This window comes from Colobus angolensis, unplaced genomic scaffold, assembly GCF_000951035.1.
Source record: "Colobus angolensis palliatus isolate OR3802 unplaced genomic scaffold, Cang.pa_1.0 Scaffold681, whole genome shotgun sequence".
Lineage (NCBI taxonomy): Eukaryota > Metazoa > Chordata > Mammalia > Primates > Cercopithecidae > Colobus > Colobus angolensis.
In genome coordinates this window covers 789572-805997 of record NW_012120499.1, presented here as the reverse complement: position 1 = coordinate 805997, position 16426 = coordinate 789572, and positions in this window count along the sequence as shown.

Genomic DNA, 16426 nt, shown 5'->3' with positions numbered 1-16426 from the left:
TTCTGTGTAGACATACATTTTAAAATCACAAGAGTAAATATCTGGGAGTAAGATTACTGAATCATGTGGTAAAACTACATTTAGCATGGTAAAAAGCTGCCAAACTGTCTGCCAAAGTGGCTCTACCAATTTTTTATTCCCATCACCAATGATTGAGTGTTCCTATTACTCCTCACCAGGAATTAATATTGTCAGATTTTTGGATTTTAACCATTCTGAGTACTCATCCATTGTAAGTAGTAGTCATTCTCCAAACAGTTTTTGTAAAGAAAATTGCAAGTCTTATAGAAGACACAATTGTCAATTGATTTATGTGGCTGTGGAGAGTACTCTTTAGTAGTATACTTTATAATAGTGATGTATATTGTTATTGTTACTTATACTTATTACTGAATTTTGCTTAGGCTTATCCCTATGCTTTGATTTAAACTAAACTAGAATTTTACCTTTTTAAAAATTGAAACAACTTTATTATTAAAAAGAATTACGCAGCCCAAATAAGCTATGCAGTGATTAGTATGGCTGACCATTGGTTTTATGGATATGGTTCTACCTCATATGGTTAAAGGTAAATTTTTAACATAATCATAGCCTAGGTAACATTTTGATTTTCTTTCCAATTACATAATTTGTGTACTTCCAGATACCAAGCATAATTTTTCCATTTATTCATACATTTACAAATGTTAATTATGTTTAGGTAATACATGTTTCACTTGCTTTCATGCTCATATTATGGGAAAATAAATTTCCAATAAAATGTCCTTCTTGTATGTTATAATCTACTTCTTTATTTCCAGATTGGATAATTATTAGGCGTATATTTAATAGGTACCCCAGGTTAGAAATGCTCAGTATGACATTTGACAATGAAACATGCAATTTTCACTGTTTATCTATTTAATTTTGCTATTTAACATGCAATTTTAAAAGTGCAGTAAATTATTTTACATTATTAACTGTCATATATTTGTTTAAACTGTAGTCTTTTATATTGGATTTAAAAGAATGGAATTATACCTAAATTAGATTTTAGGATTAAGAATAAGTTTTATAAATATGCTTCTCACTTTATATAATAAAGGTATCCTTAAAATATGTAAATCTAATATTTGTAAATATATGAATATTTTAAATGAATACTATATAGGTGGGAGTAACTTAGTAAAGAATGTGACTGTAATATTTCAAAATGACAAATTATCTTAAAAACCAAAATCTGTTTTCATTCAAATACTTAATTTCTTTAAAGTTAAACAGCCTAAGTTAAAAAATGTGCTTTTTCTTTTTTGTTCTATATATTTGAGGTACATTGACTTACTTTTCTTAATTTATGGATGACAGTAAAAAGACAGAATTTAATTAACTTGGCCAAGGTCACATATCTGGAAAATGATAAAATAAAAAGATTACAACACGAGTAGAATACATGTTTTTCTATCAAAAAATAAATGAACTTGGCCCAGCACAGTGGCTCATGCCTGTAATCCCAGGGCTTTGGAAGGCTGAGGGGGGCGGATTGCTTGAGCTCAAGAGTTCGAGACCAGTCTGGGAAACATGGTGAAACCCTGTCACTATAAAAATTAAAAAATTAACTGGGCATGCTGGCATATGCCTGTAGTCCCAGCTACTCAGGAAGGTGAGGTGGGAGGATTGCTTGAGCCCAGGAGGCAGAGGTTGCAGTGAGCCGAGATAGTGCCACTGTACTCCAGCCTGGGTGACATAACCAGAGCCTGTCCCAAAAATAAATAAATACAAATAAATAAACTTAAAAAGGGTTTACATTACATTTGCATTTGTGTTGTACTGCTAATCAGAATTAGTTAAAAACAGTGAATTACCAAATACAGGAAGTGGGGAGTAAAGCCTAGCTATACTTGTATCATCACAATAATGGCACTGAATTTTGCTAGAAAAAATACAGAAAGAAAGCAATCAGCTTATACAAATTGTTCTCTTAAACATTTTCAAATGAAATGTCCTGCTCTTAGCAATAGTGTCGTAGCTTTTTCTCAGACCAACCTTCCCACTTAAAATAACTAAAAACTATACTAAATAATAACAATAGCCATATGTTTGGAAACATCAGAAAGCTACCAAGCTAGCAAGAATTTGAAAGGCCAAGATTGCCCAACAAAGTGAAGACCAGAAAGGTGAGCCCATTATTTGGAATTACGTTTTTTCCTCAGATAACTTGCTCATTCAAAAGCAGGGACTTGGAAGCTGAGGAGAGCTTTCTCCATCTAATATGGAAAGAGAAAGTGGATATTTGAATTTAGGTCTCAACAAAGTTGGGGTTCATACTTATTTGGGAGTCCCAAAAGGCTAAAGCTAAGGAAAAGAATAAAGAAATGTATGATTGTTCACAAAGCCTGAAGTCTACTTCAAATCAGTTCATCCATTGAGTAGATAACGATGACTTATACAAAACGTAACTGCCCTATAAAACATCAAACATGTTAAAAATAAAGAGAATTTTAAGAAAAGGTAAGAAGACATAATACTTTCAAACCTGCTGCTACAAGACTGAGAGCTGATTTCTTGAAGGAAAAATGACAGCTAGAAAATAACAGACAGACTCTGAGTTCGGAAAAAACTAAATACCAAAATAGAATTATATAATATTGCTGCCATCAGAATGCTCCTCTCAAATTTTCACCTGCATTAACTACAATTGACTTAAACCCCCAGCTTCTGTGCTCTGAAACCCATGCCTAAATTTGTTCCCAAGCTAATTTCCCACAGACCGCTCTTAGCTAATGACTGCATGGCAAGGTCACTAAGGCAAGCCTATTTCTAGGAGAGAGACTAAGGACTCTTTGATAGGCATCTGTGACCTGAGGACTCACTCGTGGGCTTAGTAATTTTTTTTTTTTATTATTATACTTTAAGTTCTAGGGTACATGTGCACAACATGCAGGTTTGTTACATATGTATACATGTGCCGTGTTGGTTTGCTGTACCCATTAACTCATCATTTACATTAGGTATTTCTCCTAATGCTATCCCTCCCCAATCCCCCCACCCCACGACAGGCTCCAGTGTGTGATGTTCCCTGCCCTGTGTCCAAGTGTTCTCATTGTTCAGTTCCCACCTATGAGGGAGAACATGCGGTGTTTGGTTTTCTGTCCTTGAAATAGTTTGCTCAGAATGATGGTTTCCAGCTTCATCCATGTGGCTACAAAGGACATGAACTCATCCTTTTTTATGGCTGCATAGTGTTCCACGGTGTATATGTGCCACATTTTCTTAATCCAGTCTATCATTAATGGACGTTTGGGTTGGTTCCAAGTCTTTGCTGTTGTGAATAGTGCCGCAGTAAACATACATATGCAAGTGTCTTTATAGTAACATGATTTATAATCCTTTGGGTATATACCCAGTAATGGGATGGCTGGGTCAAATGGTATTTCTATTTCTAGATCCTTGAGGAATCGCCACACTGTCTTCCACAATGGTTGAACTAGTTTACAGTTCCACCAACAGTGTAAAAGTGTTCCTATTTCTCCACATTCACTCTAGCACCTGTTGTTTCCTGGCATTTTAATGATCACCATTCTAACTGGTGTGGGATGGCATCTCATTGTGGTTTTGATTTGCATTTCTCTGATGACCAGTGATGATGAGCAATATCATGAAAATGGCCACACTGCCCAAGGAAATTCATAGATTCAATGCCATCCCCATCTAGTAACCAATGACTTTCTTCACAGAATTGGAAAAAACTACTTTAAAGTTCATATGGAACCAGAAAAGAGTCCACATTGCCAAGACAATCCTAAGCAAAAAGAACAAAGCTGGAGGCATTCTTGACTTCAAACTATACTACCTGACTTCAAACTATACTACAAGGCTACAGTAACGAGAACAGCATGGTACTGGTGCCAAAACAGAGATACAGAGCAATGGAACCGAACAGAGGCCTGAGAAATAATACCACACATCTACAACCATCTGATCTTTGACAAACTGGACAAAAACAAGACACGGAGAAAGGATTCCCTATTTAATAAATGGTGCTGGGAAAACTGTACCATATGTAGAAAGCTGAAACTGGATCCCTTCCTTACACCTTATACAAACATTAATTCAAGATGGATTAAAGAGTTAAATGTTAGACCTAAAACCGTAAAAACCCTAGAAGAAACCCTAGGCAATACCATTCAGGACATAGGCATGGAAACGACTTCATAACTAAAACACCAAAAGCAATGGCAACAAAAGCCAAAATAGACAAATGGGATCTAATTAAACTAAAGAGCTTCTGCACACCACAAAACAAAAAAAACTACCATCAGAGTGAACAAGCAACCTACAGAATGGAAGAAAATTTCTGCAATCTATCCATCTGACAAAGGGCTAATAAGCAGAATCTACAAAGAGCTTAAACAATTTACAAGAAAACATCAACCCCATCAAAAAATGGGCAAAGGATATGAATGGACAAAGGATATGAATGGACTGCAAAAGAAGAAATTATGCAGCCAACAGACACGTGAAGAAAGGCTTAGTAAATTTTTTCTAGAAATATATGTTAGGCTGCGATACTTCCAACTACCCTTCTGCCATTTCTACCTTCTTCCCTTTATCTTTCAGAGTCTGACCTGCATTATCTGAGGAAACTTCCAACCTTTCCCTGTTCCTTCCCCATGTGCTTTTACAGTCATTTTCTCTAATATGTTTCTTTTATGTCGAGTGCTGTTTTGTCGTCTGTTTCTTAGAACATCCTGCCTTTAAAGAAAACTCTATAAAATTATAATAGAGACCTTATCATGATAAATAAAACCAAAAGTTTGACAGAATTCATCAGGAGCCAAACTGCACAACAGGAGACACCAGAAGTATCAGTAAAGGATAGAAGAAACATTTTCCCAGATGGACCTACAGGGAAGCAAAAACAGAAAAAAAAAAAAAAAAAGAAAGTTGGAGACAGAATAAATAAACCTGTGAGTATAATGCATGTTCACTGTAGAAAATTATGGTAATACCAATGTCTTATGAGGCTAAAAAATACATGACAATAAAGGAACAAAAGTTAAAGAATATCATATGTAGTTGAAGATCTCTTAGGTTCTTGTGTTACTTATGGAAGTGAGCCCCTTTAGCACGAGTGGGATTTGTGCATGCCCTCGGATTTCACTCCGTGAAAGGTGGCAATGGTGAAGGGATTCTGCCTGTATAATTAAGGTGCCTTGTCATTTGACTTTAAGGTGATTAGAAAGGAGATTAACCTGGGTAGGCTTGACAAAGTTAGATGAGTCCTTGAAAAGAGACCCCAGACCTTTCCTAAAGAAAGAGAGAGAGAGAGAGAGGTGGAGATGGAGATAGAGCTAGATAGAATAAGAGACAGACAGTGTGTGTCTTGCTTGTTTTGAAGATCTAAGCTGCTTTGGGAAGGGCTCATGGCTGAAATGTAAATGTACCCTCTAGGAACTGAGAGTGAGTCTTATTCAAGGACCAATAGAAAAGCATTGATGTCAGTCTTACAGCTGCACAACATGAATTCTGCCAACATGCAGTAAGCTTGAGAAGGAGCCTCAAATAGCAGACGGTATTGAGATTATGAGCAGAGTACCCAGCTAAATGGGGTCTGGACCCCTGACACCCAGAGATTATAAGATAATAAATGTGCTTTCAGGCTGCTACATTTTGGTAATTTGTAACATTGCATTTATAAAATTATAGCTTTTATAGTTGTTATGTTAGAAACAGGTAGAATTTAGGTCTTACTAGACCATAAATGTAAGGAAGACAAAAGGTCTTACTAGAGATAAGGAGGCATATTTTTTAATAATTAACACACCAAAACATATACAATTCTAAATTGTCTGTAATTGTCTGTAATTTACAAAAGTCAAACTTTAAAAATTATTGGGAAGAATAAATTCACTCTTACTGTAGCAGGTTTTACCATACCTTTATTTGAAACAACCATTTATTTCTATTTCTAAGATATATTCCACATATATTGCTTGAACAGTAATATTGTGATTTACAGAATTTTTTAAAATTACCAGGAAAATAACTTGAAGGAGGAGATAAAGAGTGAATTCAGAAGGCTAGAGAGATTTTGAAATTACCATCTCTCAAATCTATTCCTTTAGTAATAATTCATACTTTCAGGATGAAATACGTCTTCAGGTTAGTTATTTTGTGTACATTGTTTTTGAGATTAAAATGCTGTTACATCATTAGTCGGGATAGCAGGGCTAAATTCATTTCATTAGATTTTTATGCCAGTATTTTGTTCAGTTCATTTAAATGGATTGATACGTGTCTAATTAGAAAATAATTTCCATTAGATAATAACACTCAATATAAAACTGAGTCATTTGTAGCCTTTGTCTTGTACAAATGTATTTTTTATTGCAATGGCTAGTGTTTCAATGTCTGTAATTTACTTCAAGGTATATCAGTATGTGTTATTAAGTATGTATGTGTCAGTATATTCTATGACTTTAGGGCAGTTAACTGTACTACTTCAAAATGTGTATTTAATGGATGGTTACAATATCAGATATGTTACATTCCATAGCATGCACCACTACAATAAGCACTTCGCTTTTTCATATCTCCAGCACTTGAGATTAACATTGATTTATAATTTTTAAATAAGAAACATTTTAATTAGTATAATTATAATTAAAGATAGACCTTCACTGATGGAACTGAAAGAATTCAAGAAATATAGATTAACAAAAATATTTTAGACACACTCCTCATCTTTGCATGAGGAAGATATCAGAATCTAGAGAGATCGCTTCCTTGCTTCTTTAGGTATGGTATCTGAAGCTTCATGCTTCAATGGTCCTCTACCCAGTCAAAGGTTAGGGATAATTCTGATTCAATGATATCAATTAAAATGGTAAAAATATTTGCTTCTGGAAAATTGTTTCATGTCCCTGGCATGAACATTTCATATAACGTGGTATTTATACCGCCGAAACATATAGCTAAAATTTATTGGATTTACTGAATATGTTGCATAAAATGTGTGGTGGCTGGGTGAGGGGGCTCACACCTATAATTCCAGCACTTTGGGAAGCCAAGGTGGGTGGATCACTTGAGGCCAGGAGTTTGAGACCAGTCTGGCCAACATGGTGAAACCCTGTCTCTTCTAAAAATACAAAAATTAGTGGGACATGGTGGTGCACGCCTGTAATCCCAGCTACTCGGGGGTCTGAGGCATGAGAATTGCTTGAACCCTGAAAGTGGAGATCGAAGTGAGCCAAGATTGCACCACCGCACTGCAGCCTGGGCAACAGAGCAAGACCCTGTCTAAAAAAAAAAAAAAAAAAGAATGTGTTGTGACTGCTAACAGACAGTTGTTTGATAAGTACATGTATGTTTGGCAGAATTTGTTCTGAGATTCACTTAATTTTAAAACCTTAAAGTGAGATGATAGAGAATAGCTAAAATTAATCAATTTCATACTTAAAAATTTAAAACTAATCTAACAACTGTAAATTACACATAACTGTATTTTCTTAAGTCAGTCCATTACCAAGGAACTATTAGAAGAAAAGAAGAAAAAAAAACTACAATCAAGGCGGAGAGAAAAGTAATAGAAAATGCAAACAAAATGCAAAACTATGAACTTCAAAATATGAGTTCACACTCTGTGTTGCACACAACAAAAAGGCATTACAAACAAAATGGAACAATTAAAAATGAAAGTTAAGTCATAACCATGAGAAGAATACTCATGAGGGAAAGTGAATGAAAATATTTTGTAGTTTTTGTTTTTTTCTAATTTCAATTGTAAAATTAAATGTTCAGGTAGTAGATACTCTATTAAATGAATAAATTAGTGGTTGAGCATATTAATGGATGAAGTTGAATTGTTTGAGGCCTTGAACTTGAAGCTCATTCATTATTAAATACTTTGGGGGTAAGGAAAGTAATGTTTTTTCAGTAAGCATGTAATTAAATCATGCATCCTGACTTTTGTATAAAATGACTAAATTTTCAGGAGGATTAATATGGATGAAGTAGGAATAGACTAGAATAGAAAGAGATAGTGGGTAAGTAGGGGTAGGATGAGTGAAACCATAGAGGATATGATTACAGACTATATAATGAGAGTAACTGAGTATAAATATAAATGTAAAAGTGTAGGTATAATATTCAACAATTTTTCGAGGGCTTATTATGTTCCAACATTATTTTAAGTGTTTTACCTATCATATTTATTTTTTTATTTTTCATTTTATTTATAATCCCTCTTGAGTAGATGATATTACAGGCTTGTGCCACCACACCTCACTAATTTTTATATTTTTAGTAGAGAAAGGTTTTTGCCATGTTGGCCAGGCTGATCTCCAACTCCTGACCTCAAGTGATCCACCCCGCTTTGGTCTCCCAAAGCACTGGGATTACAGGCCTGAGCCACTCTGCCCAGGTCATAAAATAACTCCTTACAACCATCCTGTAAGTTGAATACTGTTATTATTCCCATTATTCAGATGTTCTCTTCATGGCGTAGAGAATTGAGAGTGTTGGTAAATAATGGCACCAGAACTCAAACGTGAGCAGTCAAATCTGAGCAGACTCTAGAGATCAAATGTTTTTAAACATTATGGAATATGAGTCAGTATGAATGACTAAAAGTCCAGTAATGATTAGGGAAAACAAACAAACATGAGTGAGGACAACTGAAATAATTACGATATAATTAAGGGTGATAAATTACGTTTGTATAGTTACTTAAAATATGCATTATTCCACGTGATCAGAAATATAAAAACAACTAGACAGATATTGGTAGAGAGACAATTATTTGAAATTTGCAACATACTGCTTGGAGTAAGCATGCAAGTTGAGTACTTAATGTGTATCGGGGACTGCACTGTGCAAATAAATTTGGGGTTAGTAAGAAACAAGGGCCTAGAAAAATTAGAAGGCATGTAATTTAACGATGTAAAATAGCAAAATCGAAAGTTAGCAAAAGTTAGAAGACTTATTTACAAATAGATACAAAATTTACAGCATTAGGAAATGAAGTTATTAAGATAAGCTCCCTAAAAAGGTAATATAAAAATATTGTCCTTTCCTTAGACATTTTTTGTCAAGATTTTTATTCTATGCATAAATATATCTGAAGAGAAATATAAATCAAATACTTATTTTGTCACCAAAATTTTCCTATTAATGATACCTCATTTTATAAAATTTAAAGTAGGCAAGGCAATATTTACTAAAATAGTAAGTTTGATTCATTTTGTATATAATCATTTTTCAACAATATGGTCTGTAAAATATTTTATAGACCCATTAATTTAAAAAGTTTATTTAAAAAGTTTGAAACTTATTCTGCAATTATGTAAATTTTGAAATGATAGACATGAATGAAGAGAATGAAAGAGTAACTCCTGACGTTCATGAGCCGGCCTAACTCTCACAGCTAGGGCATGCTATTCTCTTATTACACATAAATAATCTTACAGAATTCCAGCCTCACAATTTCTATCTCACAACCTTGATAGTGAGGTCACTGTGAGACCACAATAAAATGAGACAGTAAGGCCACTTCATAATTTTTTCTAAGCAGAAATAAAAGCAGGTTTCCTTTGCTACCCACAAAAATACCAAATGCCCCATCACTCAATCAAAATTAGAAATTGGTATTTCTTGATCAATTACAGTTTTATACTAGTCTCCCCTTCCTGTAGGTAAGATTTATTGAAGTACCCAATTATAGAATTTCCCTCAGTTTCTGACAGTACCCAATCTAGACTGAACCCCCACATATTTAGATGCACCCTGAATAATGCAACCAAAGCCTAACTCCTATAGATTCTTTATATCACTCTTTTACTGAGATACCCCTGTTTCCCCATAGCGTGTGTTCTCCTTTGCTGCAATGAGTAATAAATCCACTGTGTATAATTGCAGGGTTGGTTCCTGTGTATTTTTAGATTGGGTCATTGACATAACATAAAATAATCATTTATTTATTCTTTTAGACTCTCAAAACAATTGAATGCTTACTAAGTGATTAGCATTCTCTTAGAAATTGAGAATGTAAAGAAAATAAAATTCACTGTCTTTTTCCATTTAAGCAGCTCATAACTAATGACTAAATGAAAGGAAAAATACCCAAAGTGATTAGTAGAATTCTGTGAAGTATTAAAGAACAGAGTAACATGGAATTATTTCTAGTGTTGGTTGTTGAGATTATCTGGAGAGTAGTAACAACTTTGAAGGATAAGCAGTATTCTTCCAGGTACAGAACGTAGTATTCACTGAAACAAAGCCAACCTCAGATTTATTTTTTCTAAAACCCAGCTAGGTTTTCAATAGAAAGAAATATGCTATCATATCCACTGATAATGTTTCATGATAATATGTGCATCTTTTAAAGCTGCCTTTATTTTTGGGGAAAAAAAGGTATAATGTACATGATTTAATAGGTAATTTATTTTAAACATGTACCCTAGAACTTAAAGTACAATAAAAAAATTTTAAAAAGTCAGCAAAATAGTGTCATATTAACCACTAGATAATTTTATTATAAAATTTTGTTAAAGATCATTGGAGAACAAAATGTAAGTTTCATAATTTTAATAGAATAAGTGCATATAATTAGATTGTATAAATTTAGGAAGTAAACTTTATGACCTGTATTTTGTTAATAGTAAATGAATGAAATGATGTGAAGTAATTGAGCAGCATTAACAATCCCAAAATATCAATCCCCTATCAATTCTGGGACTGAATAGCCACCAATTCAAAGTTAGTCACATGTATGTGAAGATTCAGAAAGTAGTTAAAATAATTTCTTCTAGAATTCTGGGGGAAAGGTACATGTTACGTTACCATCAAGTCACTTATTAATATGTCATTTATCTTAGTGATTAATATATTTTGAAAAGCTTTAGTTTCATACACTGAGAGCCCTACTAGATTTGGGTATTTGTGCTTGACCAACTGAAGACACTTTACTGATATTTGGATTAAACTAAGTTAGTCTTGCTACATTCCTGTATGCTTAAAACAGAAATTCAAAGAAGGGTACCCTTAGGTAAGTAATTTTTTTCCGTTTTCTTTTATGACAGAAAAATAACTTTAGTTTAAAGTGTGTGTAAAGGACCATAAGTCTTAGAACATAAAATTTCCTATTATGTCATGAAGTAGAATATCAGTAACTTACGTCCAGTAACTAAAAATGGGTATTGAACTTTTATTTCTCTTTCATAAGTGAATCTCTTGGATCTCTATAAGACCACATATGTAGCTCAAGCGTTAGTCAAAATTTAGCTTGATAGTAAGGTCTTCTGGAAATTTGAAACAGAATAAATACATTGGTGATAAACCTGGGTAGTTACAAGGTTATTAAACAAGGAAGAACATATACATGCGTGAATACACACACTTTCCCACTCATGCACATACATCTAGCCTATTCTGCAAGGCCAAAGGAGTGTCCAGACCCTGAGGCACTTCCATACTCTTTCTTCCATTCTTAACGTTTTTATTTTAAATTCCACAGGAAGTACACGTGAAAAAAAATGATAAAATCTTAGAGAATCTCCTCCTCTCCCTGTCAAAAAGCTAACAATTTTTAATATTTTATATTTTTTATGTTTTATATTTTTAATATTTTGTTTCATATTCTAGAAGCTTTTCTATTTGATGGAATAATTTTATACATATTGTATATAATCTAAATCATTACATTATTACCATAGTATGATATTGAATTGTTTTTTCATTATTCAGAAATTTTCTGTTGCTGGAAATTTAGCTTTCTTTCAATTTTTGCTCTTTTAATAACTGTAATGAACACTGCTCTCTCTCTATATATAATATATGTTATATAATATATAATATATAATTACACAATATATGTTATATATGTTTTATAATATATAATTGTATAATATATGTTATATATTATATATGTTACATAACATACATATGTTTGTATATACTTATGTCTTTTTTCTATTACTTTTTTCTATTACTCCCATAGGAAAATTCTTAGATAATGAATTACCATGCCAACTAGCTTCCAACATTTTAAGGCTGCTGTTGTATATTGTCAACTTATTTTTAATATAAGAATGCCAATTTAACAGTTTATACCATGCTAATTTTCTTAAATGCATGGCAACATTTGATATTATCTAATGATACTTCTAAGATTTATTAATATACTGTATAACATTTTATTATAAGGATATTTTTGTTTCCAATGTAAAATAATAAACCAAAAATAATTATTTGACAACTCTCTATTCAAATGAACTCTCAAACATCTATTTCTGACTATAAGGTAAAATTTCTATGAGATACATTTCCACATTATCAGGTAATTTTATTCTTAAATCCGTATATATAAATTAAAAATTAAACCATTTTTTCTATTAAATCAGTTACTTTTATTATTTAGCAACATGTTGCCATAAATTTATTTTTATTTCTAAGCATCCTTATTCTTGTCCTCATATGCCAGCTACATTTTCTCTTTCCAAATTATAATTGACTCTGCAGACATTAGTTACTGGCAAAGTTACTTCATCTATAGGTAGAAGACTCTAGGTAGTTACTTCATCTATAGGTAGAAGTAACTACTGCTAGGTCATTCATCTGGTTGCATATTGACTTCAACACAAGGATATTGGAATGAAAGCCTGTCTGAAAATAAGTCACTTCTGCTCCAGATTTCAAAAATTATAATTTGATTTGATCAATAGAGTTATTAGATTTTATCTCACTAATGAGTTACAGGCAGAAACACAATTTTTTATTCATTTGTTTCTTGCAGGAACTATAGTAGATAGAAAAAAATGTGGGTAACCGAAATTAAAAATTCAATATTCTAATGTTAGACAAATTTTTCCTTTGAAAAATGTTCTTTTGGCAAATTTTCAAGAATGTAATGTTGGATTTGATTGACTATGTAATTTATATACTAAAATAGAATGTTTCTTTAAAAATCTAAGGATGAAAACCAGAGATGAGTCAAGTAAATTATTGAAGTGCATCCTCTTCTGAACTGTACATTGCTTTATTTCATCTGGCATTTAATTTTGTAGATGATAAATCTAAAGCTAATATGATTCTAACTTTAGTAAAGTTATCCTTTCCCCTTCCTTGGATAGTTGAAATATTTATCTTGAAATAAATATTTTTAAGCATATGGATTGTTACTCATCTCTGCTTATTAATTTGAGCATCTAATGATCAGGCCTTTCAACTCTTAATCTCACATGCAGGTTTTCTTTTCTGTCTATGATTTGCTGTTGCTGGTTTGTCTGCTGTTTTCTCCTTGAAAAATGCTTATAATTGAAAAGCTATATTTCTCTATTCCATTATTCACCACTCATTATATCACACTTTATTTTCTCATTATAAGTGAACCTCACTCATCTGTCACCTGTAACTTGAATATTTACAAAGCTGACTCTACATATTACTCCTTTCAGTCATAGTAGGACTTGGTCTATTACAGTTTTTATTTCACTCTTTATTTTCTCATTTAGTTAATGTTAATACCTAGCTTCCTTTTGGCAATAGCACAGAGACATCGTATAATTTATTTACGTTTATTATATAGCCAATTTAATGGAAATGCTTGTGGGTTTCCTTCCAATGAATGTATGCTCCCATCTCTTTTTTTTTTTTAAGCCTGTAGCCCTTTTTAATAAGCCCCCCCTTTTTTTTTTTCCTTACATTGACTGAATATTGAGTTTGGTTTAATAGTGTTATTTTAGAGATGTGTAGAGGGCCAGTGTCAAAGCTTATACCATTTAACCTTTTGCAACATAAAGAGATCTACAGTGTGCTGGATCTAGGGCACAGGCTATATGGGAGAGCGAACATTAACCTCCAGTTGCTTGCAGTTTTCATCTGTAAAGACATAAAGAAGATTCAATAAAATTGTAGGTCCTCTATCTCATTTTGAGTGAGGTTAACCAACTAAGAAGTAACCATCTAATACTAAAGGGAAAGTCTGAAGGTAAGTCTGAAGATTGAAATAGGAAGAGAGAATAACAGAAACAATCTCCTTAGAATTGTTCAAAATAAACTTTAGAGGATTATATTTTGTTGGTTGGTGTTTGCTAAAAATTATCTTTCCTTTTGATGATTGTTTTAGCAAAATATCGGTATTATGGGAAATAATATTTCTGTTACTATCCAATCACCTTTCCAAAATCCTAGTTCCATCCTTTTTAGTCTTTTCAGTCCACTGAAGAATAAGTCTGGTTCAGAGTTATATAATTGCCACATGTTCATCAGATTTATTTGCCTTTCCTTGGAAGTTCACTATGCTTCCAAATTCTTTCCAGTTATATGGAATTCTAAGATTTTCCCATCTGTTTTAATTTTTTTGTAGTGGGACAGATATAACTTAATATTCCTGGATAGCATTTAATCCAACCTTCATTTAATATTTCTACAATGATGGATTAGTGAACACTGAAGCTTTTCATGATTTGCATAGTCTTTTCATATTCCTTAACAAGTTCTCAAGTTCCTTTTCCTGGTATGTTGTGTAGTTGTTACAGTGTTGTCCTATCACCTGAAAAAAAACTTAATAAAATAGGAAAATCATTTTCATTGATCTTTTTTAGTGTCACATGTGAGTAGTCTGAACAGGTTGAAGATGACTTCCAGTTGAAAGACGCTCTATGTGTCAAAGTATCACTAATGAACCATTGGTAGAAGTTTAGTCTGTAGTTGCATAGTGTGTCTAAAGTTACAAAAAGTTATTCTTAAATTGCATACTTCTCAGAAAGTTATAGGCTAGTGGATAATAAATATTGGTCTGAAATATAGACCATGGTTAATCCCAATATCAGATATATGTAGAATGGCAAAAGTATACCTAGTATGGCATGTGTTTTAAGCAACACACAGAGATGTGTTGGATGGCCATCATACTCATCAGGTTGCAGGGATCATCATGGTGAAGGATGAGAGACAAAAGTGAGAATAAACGTAATATGAATATGCATTTCAATGGAAATTAAAAAGCCCATGTGAAGTAGCAAAGTATAAACTAGCAAAACAAATTCTTAAGAGCGTTAGCAAGGTTTTATGATAAGATTAGAAATAAACACAAAGGGAACAACAAGAAAACGACCTCGACTCAGTGTGGTAGTTTCACATTCATGGTAGTTTCTCTAGAGTTTTATGTTAAATTAAAGTTTGACATAAGGATTCCATTTAGAAAATATAAGAACTCAAGCTCTTCATTCTGAAATACAGAAAAGTAAGTTTTCAAAAGCAGCAGGAAGGAGGCAGCATCTGTCACTTTTCACTTGATGTTTCTATATAAGCCTAGAAAACAGACTGAAGCTAAGAGCACCTGTGTTCCTTAGAATACTATAAACTGTCCCATTTTTTCATCCAAAACCCTTTGCTTTCTATTTCTGCCTCATCATCTGATCAGGATTTGTTGTAGTTATTGTTGCCATGATAACTATTATATATCATTAGACTATCAGCAACAACAGATCATTATGGCTTCATTTTTTCCTAAGGCTTCAACCATTTCCAGAACGTAAATGTTTATGATTGTTTCAGAAGGAGACAGCACTGAGCTCCATTCAGGAACTTGTCCAGGTTTCAGACGGCTTGGTTTGCATTCCCTGCTGACTGCTTTAAAGCTAAAACAGATGAACAATATAGATTTAAATGGGGTAAAATGTTTTTTCTTAAGTTTAAATAATTGAAGTGGGCTTTATGCAAAATATCTCCAAAGAATATCAACTCTTGGTGGCAATGACACTAAAATGAAGTACTGTTTAAATTCCTTACTCTGATTGGTAGATACAGTATAATATAGTGGAAGTAAAACTGGATTCAGGGCTAGGATATTTAGGGGCTAGTTGCACCCTGAAACTTTTATGTGAACTTGGGCAAGGCACTAATTTTTTATTCATTTGTAAAACGTTAAGGCCCTTAATGTCAAACTCTGAGGTTATTGTTGATTTTAAAGCTCTACCACTTTGGGTTCAAGGACAATGCTTTATTTTAAAGGATTAAGGTAAAAACAGAAAACCAGAAACATATACTAATGAGCAAAAGTTTGATCAAACATGGAATTCTTAACTTCTTTAGTATATGTATATATATATATACATACACGTATATATATGTGTGTATATATATACGTATATATGTACGTGTATATATATGGAGAATCTTTGTTTCATTTAGAAAGGGAGACAACTGAAAATAATTGAGTTGTGAATTATAAGTTTGTGGTTACTTAAAATACTTAAATAAATAAATACTAATATAATGACCAACCCACATCATTCTGACTGTCGCCTCCTGAAGCTGTTACAACTTTTTAATTGGCTCTCAGTTCAAAAAACCAAAATTCGAGATCTTTACATCTTTTTTTTTCCAACAGATAATTCACTGTAACACTTTTGTGCATATTAATTTTGTTGCCCCAAATAAAAATGTT